Genomic DNA, 6,718 nt, shown 5'->3' on the forward strand with positions numbered 1-6,718 from the left:
CTCAACAAACGAGCTGGCCCTAGTGGTTCACATCTGTAATCCTAGTTAATTATGTTATGAGGCATAGGTAGCAAGTCTCAGTCAATCTAAGATCAGACCAGGGCAAAAAGTTCAAGAACTAAAGTAAATAAAATGGACTAGAAGTATGGCAAAGTATTTGAGCTGCTTGGTGCTATACAGACAAAGTCTTGTCTAGCAAGCAGAGAACCCCTGAATAGAGCCCTAGTAATATTCCTTTCTTCCACCAAAAAGCCTAAATATTTTTGTCCACTTGAACATCTAATTTCAAGGCAACTGACAAATCAGAGATGGTGATATTCTCTTAAAAATTAATATTCAAAAGAGACAAAGTTCTTTATGTTTTGAAAAAAATTGAACAGGAAGGAAAATACATGTGATTTTTGTTAGCTCCATAATTCTTGAAAACATAAAACGTACTCAGGTATTCAATATATATCCATATGTGTGCATATATCCATGTATGTATAAATGTGTGTATGTATATAATCATATATATATACATACATATATATGTATGGTTCATCTCTTTTCTTTGTAGCAAATGGTACAAATGAATCTGTACAATCACTACTCAAAGGCATGAATAGACAAAGAGAATGAGCAGAGAACTCATACTCAGGAATCTATGGTTAACCCATAACCCTGAAAATCATTTACATCAGTTTGCATGTGTCAGTTAGTGCAGTACAGGGAAAATACAATGGTAATGAGATACAAGGCAGATGACATTAGAAATGAGAGATACAAATGGTACAATATTCTTTTTGATAGGTAAGTAGAATTTCCAGTGTGTGTGTGTGTGTGTGTGTGTGTGTGTGTGTGTGTGTGTGTTTGTGTGTGTGTGTGTGTGTGTGTGTGTGTGTATGACATTCCTGGGGTTTGAATTCATGGCCTGGATGCTATCCCTAAGTTGTTATGCTCAAGGCTAGCATTCTACTACTTGAACCACAGCTCTGGTTTTTTTGGTGCTTAATTGGAGAAAAGAGTATCATATAGACTCCTGCCTACACTTGTTTGCAGTTATAATCTTCAGACCTCAACTTCCTGAGTGCTAATATTACATGTGTGAGCCATCACCACCTGCCCTCGACCTCTTACCTATAACCTCGGCCATCCTCTGAGTTCCAGAAGTGTATGTCTCACCAAGCTCACATTTTTTTGCCAGTGTTGTGGCTTGAACTCAGGGTCTGGGCATGTTCCTGAGTTGCTTTTGCTCAAGCCTACATTCTATCACTTAAGCCACAGTGCCATTTTTGGCTTTTTCTGTTTATGTGGTACTGAAGAATCCAACCCAGGGCTTCATGCTTGCTTGGTAAGCACTCTACCACTTAGCCACATTCACAGTCCAAGGTTTATTTATAACAGGATCTATGAGGGTGGGATTTATTGGCATACACATTTCAGCACAGAAATCGCTGGCCATAATACTTCCCAAGGCTATCTACAAATTTAATGCGATACCTATCAAAATTCCAACCTCATTCTTCAAGGAAATAAAAGAGGCAATCCAAAAATTCATATGGAACAATAAAAGACCCCGAATAAAAAAAACGCTCCTCAACGGAAAGAACACTGCTAGAGGAATATCAATACCAAATTTCAAACTCAACTATAAAGCCATAGTAATCAAAACAGCTTGGTATTGGCACAAAAACAGACCTCAGGACCAAGGGAATAGAATGGAAAACCCAGAAATGAACCTACAGACCTATAGCCATCTAATCTTTGATAAGGGAGCTAAAAAAATAGAATGGAAGAAAGACAGGGTCTTCAGTAAATGGTGCTGGCAAAATTGGTTAACTATTTGTAGAAAACTAAAGCTAGATCCTTATATATCGCCCTGCACCAGAATCAACTCCAAATGGATCAAAGAACTCGTAGTCAAAGCAGACACTCTGAAAACATTACAGGGTGGAATAGGAGAAACCCTAGGTCTCCTTGGCGCAGGCCAAAATTTTCTGAATAGAGACCCAGAAACACAACAAATCAAAGAAAGTTTGGACAAATGGGATTGCATGAAGTTGCAGGGCTTCTGCATGGCAAAGGACATAGCTAGCAAGATCAATAGAAAGCCCACAGATATGAGACAAGGGTCTCATATCTAAAATATACTTGGAACTCAAAAAATTAAATCCCCCAACAACAAATCCTCAAAGAAACAACTGCCCAATAAATAAGCGGGCTAATGACTTAAAGAGAAACTTCTCTGAACAAGAAAGAAGGATGGCCAATAGACACATAAGGAAATGCTCAACATCCCTAGCCATAAAAGAAATGCAAATCAAAACAACATTGAGATACCACCTCACGCCAGTTAGAATGGCAAAAATCAAGAACTCTAATAACAACAGATGCTGGAGGGTATGTGGACAGAAGGGAACCTTACTTCATTGTTGGTGATAGTGTAAACTTGTTCAACCACTTTGGAAAGTAGTATGGAGGGTCCTCAAAAGTCTCCACATAGAGCTCCCCTATGACCCAGCAGTCCCACTTTTGGGCATTTACCCAAATGTTTACAAACAAGACCACACTAAAGCTACCAGCACAACTATGTTTATTGCATCATTATTTACCATAGCTAAGGTATGGAACCAACCCAGATGCCCCTCAGTAGATGAATGGATCAAGAAAATGTGGTATATATACACAATGGAATTCTATGCCTCCATCAGAAAGAATGACATTGCCCCATTTGTTAGGAAATGGAAAGACTTGGACAAAATTATATTAAGTGAAGTAAGCCAAGCCCAAAGAAACATAGGTCCCATGATTTCCCTTATTTGCAATATCTAGTATATGTATGAGTCAAGCAGAAAAGGTCAGATAATATGATGTTAGGAAAATGAACCCTTAGATATGTATTTAAATGTTTTTTTCTTTCATGCATTTGTTTCTAACACAATTATAAAATTATTTCTTTGTTGCTTTGTATGTCCCTCCCCCACAGTATAACCCCTGCTTTCACTGTATAAAAAAAAAAAAAAAAGAATTCTCTGGCCATTTCATATCTTTTCCAGGATTTGGGACCAGTTTGAAACTCGGCAATGAGGAATGATGAATGAGTGATAGCCACCAGTCCTCAGAGATCTAGGCTCACATCCTACAGAGTGTTATGGAATATGGAGCCAGAACTTTCCACAACTCCTACCACCTAGGAACAGTGGTCTCCCTTAGTGGCAGCGGCTAGCTGCTAGATGTTCCTGTGGGACAACTCAGCAAGAACATAATGCACCCATTGCATACCCCAGCCAAGGCAAGCCTTCAGTTATTAAATGGCAGAGAAGGATGCTTTGTTCAAGCTACAGGCTCAGACTTAGTACTCTCTGATGGCTTGTTGCAGCTTGCCCAGGTTGGGGATCTGGTCATAGGCAAACTGCTGAATTCCCATCATCCACACATCATCCATAAATACACAGAGACATGGAGTTACTGCCATCTTTTTTTTTTCTTTGACAGGACTGAGTTTGAAATATGAGCCTAGGCCCTATCCCTGATCTCCTCTTTCTCAAGGGTAGCTCTCAGCTCTTGAGCCACAGCCACAACCCATAGGGATATTTTCCTGTGACCTCTTAGAAATAAGTGTGTGGCGGACTTTCCTGCCCTGGCTGAATTAAAATTGGCATCTCTACATCTCAGCCTCCTGAGGAGATAGGATTACATACAGGAGCCTCTGACACCTGGCTTTCTTTTCTTCTTGTTGTTCTTTTTTAATCGTGAAAATCTGAAATCTTCAGTGTCATTCAAATGGTTTGCATTCGAAGTAAATTTCCCAGGCCTGGAGTACGAATGCCAGGATTGCCACACACGAATGGAAGGAGATCCTGACAAACTCATTCCTATTTATGTGAATGCTAGTGGAATGTTATAAAAATAATTAAATTTTCAGTTAATTCATGATTCTATTTTAGAAAGTCACACAAAAATTATTGCATTTACATCTTCCATTCTAGCACCATGTTATGATTCCCCTAATGGAAGGATATTGATTAATTTTTAATTAATGCTTTCATAAGTATTCAACTATGATACTTCATTAAATGGAGACATAACTTAGTAACTAATTATTTGTAACTATATATATATATAAAATTTAATGATATCCTCACATTCTCTCTCTCTACATATATATATGCATATATATATATACAGCAATCTACACATCTCTCTCTCTCTCTACATATATATGGCACTATTGTGGCTTGACCACAGGTCCTCAGAACTTCCTGGCAGCTCAGTTTGTCAGAGGTTGATGTGCTAAGACTCTGACCCCATTTATGGATTGGGCATTGTAGGCTGTGAGTTGAAATCCCAGCATTGCCAAAAATTTATTCATGGAGTAAGAAGCCACTTTTGACACATTTTGTTTCCTGAAAAAATGTCCTGGGTCTCATATATGCAAATATATCCTGTGTGATAGGATGTAATAAATGAAATGTTATATGTGTAATAATACTAAATGAATAAGGGTAATAAATGCCATACTCACTAAGCTCATGTATGTATTTTTCCAGTGCTGGGGCTTCAATTCAGGCCTTGGGAACTGGTCTGAAATTCTTGTCTTCAAGGACGGTGAGCTTACGCTTCACCCACAGTGCCACAGAGATACCCAGATGCTGAGTTCAAATCCCAGACCTGCCAGAAAAATGGTGCAAATTCCAAACCAGGGCCTTATTTTATTTTATTTTATTTTTGCCAAGCACGGGGCTTGAACTCAGGTCTTGGCATCTCTGCCACAGCTACACTGGGATCCTAGGATCCAAGTTCAAATCTCGGGGTTGGCAAGAAATAAAATAAAATGGAGAAGGATAAAATGGAGAAGGTGGTTTTACATTTTTTCCCCTTTGAATTGTGACCATCCTGCGTGTAAATGACAAGGCCCAGAAAGTGTACATGACATTGCATGCTGATGTTTGGCTGGCTATTAGGGAAGCCATAGCCAAAACCTCAACTTAGGCCTGGAGGTCGAATCCAGGGACTGCCACTAAGTCTTGGCCTGAGATTCTAAGAAACCCATTCCCATGTACATCCATAGGAATGTAATTTTATAACAGTAACAAATTAGTAATTACTGTATGATTATACTATAAAATTATACACAACAATTATACTACATTGACTAATTTTCAATTAATACTTTATTATGTATTCAACCATGATACTTAAAAATGGAAGGAATAATTTTATTGTCAATAATGGGTAGTAATATATGTAATTTCATACTATACAGACACCTTTCTCTTGTTTTATACATATATATGTATATATATATATATGTGTGTGTGTGTATATATATATATGTGTGTGTGTGTGTGTGTATATATATATATATATATATATATATATATATACATATATACATATATGCCAATCTACACATTTATCTTGTCACTCCTGGGGCTCAGTGGTATAATGATGGCTAGTACATACAAAGCCCTGGATTCGATTCCTCACTACCATATGCATATAAAAATCCAGAAGTTGTACTCTCGCTCAAGCAGTCGAGCATTAGCATTGAGCATAAAAGCTTAGGGACTGTGTCTAGACTCTTACTCAAGGTCCAAGATGGGTACCTCATCACAGAGCAAGCCGGGAGTCTGGTGCTTACAGCTGCCATATAAACTGACTTAGTCAGAGGTATACTACTGCAACTCAGCCCCACAGAGCCAGATGCTGCTGGCTTGCTCACCCTTGTCATCCAAGATTCTCAGGGGCTGAGATCTGACACTGGTGGGTTTAAAACCCAGCCCTGGCGGTATGTCTGTGAAACTCTGAGCTGTGGATCAAAGTGGATAGATCTCTAGCCTTGAGCAAAAGATCTTAGGACAGTAACCCCAACATTTTAGTGCAATCCCTGTGGCTGACTCCCATCCCCCCCCAAAAATACCCCTCTGAATCATTAGATGTGAACTTTGTGCTGTTTGTGATGTATTTCTGAAAGAATGGTGATACTGATGAAAGTACCCTAATACTAATGACAGCTTGTGTGATACATCTATTTGATGAGTCCTTCCTGGGGTGCTGGGGCCCTCACGGGATACTATGTGCTGAGTCCTTCACAGGGTGCAGTGTGCTGAGTCCTGCATTGGGTGCTGGTTGCTGAGTCTTTCACAGGATGCTGTGTGCTGACTCCTGTAAAGAGGGTTATTTGCAGGTGGGCACCAGTGGCTCACGCCTGTAATCCTAACTACTCTAGAGGCTAAGATTTGAGGATCGTGGTTCAAAGCCAGCCCGGGCAGGAAAGTCGCTGAAACTGTGATCTCCAATAAACCACCAGACAACTGGAAGTGTCGCTGTAGCTCAAGTGGTAGAGCAGTAGCCTTGAGCTGAAGAGCTGAAGGACAGAGTTCAGGCCCAGATTTCAAGCCCCATGACCGCCAAAAAAAAAAAAAAAGAGTGTTATGTATTTTGTCCTTCAAAGGGTGCATTCTTTCATCTTGTCCTCGTAAGAACTACACAACTGACATGAGTATGAAGAAAAGAATATTCAGGCTCAGATCTGTCCCCATGGCAGGGACAAAATTATGTACTACTGAAGACTAGTGATGTGTCTATAGGAGACAATTGTTTTGTCTTGATTTTTCTAAGTCATGAACTTTGAACTCAAGGCCTAGGCACTGAGCCATACTCTTGGGCTCAAGGCTAGCACTCCACTACATGGAGCCAAGGACCCCCTTGCAGCAGAGTGCCACATCTTAGG

The sequence above is a fragment of the Dipodomys spectabilis genome, unplaced genomic scaffold (assembly GCF_019054845.1).
Source record: "Dipodomys spectabilis isolate Male_0828 unplaced genomic scaffold, ASM1905484v1 ptg000408l, whole genome shotgun sequence".
Taxonomy (NCBI): Eukaryota; Metazoa; Chordata; class Mammalia; order Rodentia; family Heteromyidae; genus Dipodomys; species Dipodomys spectabilis.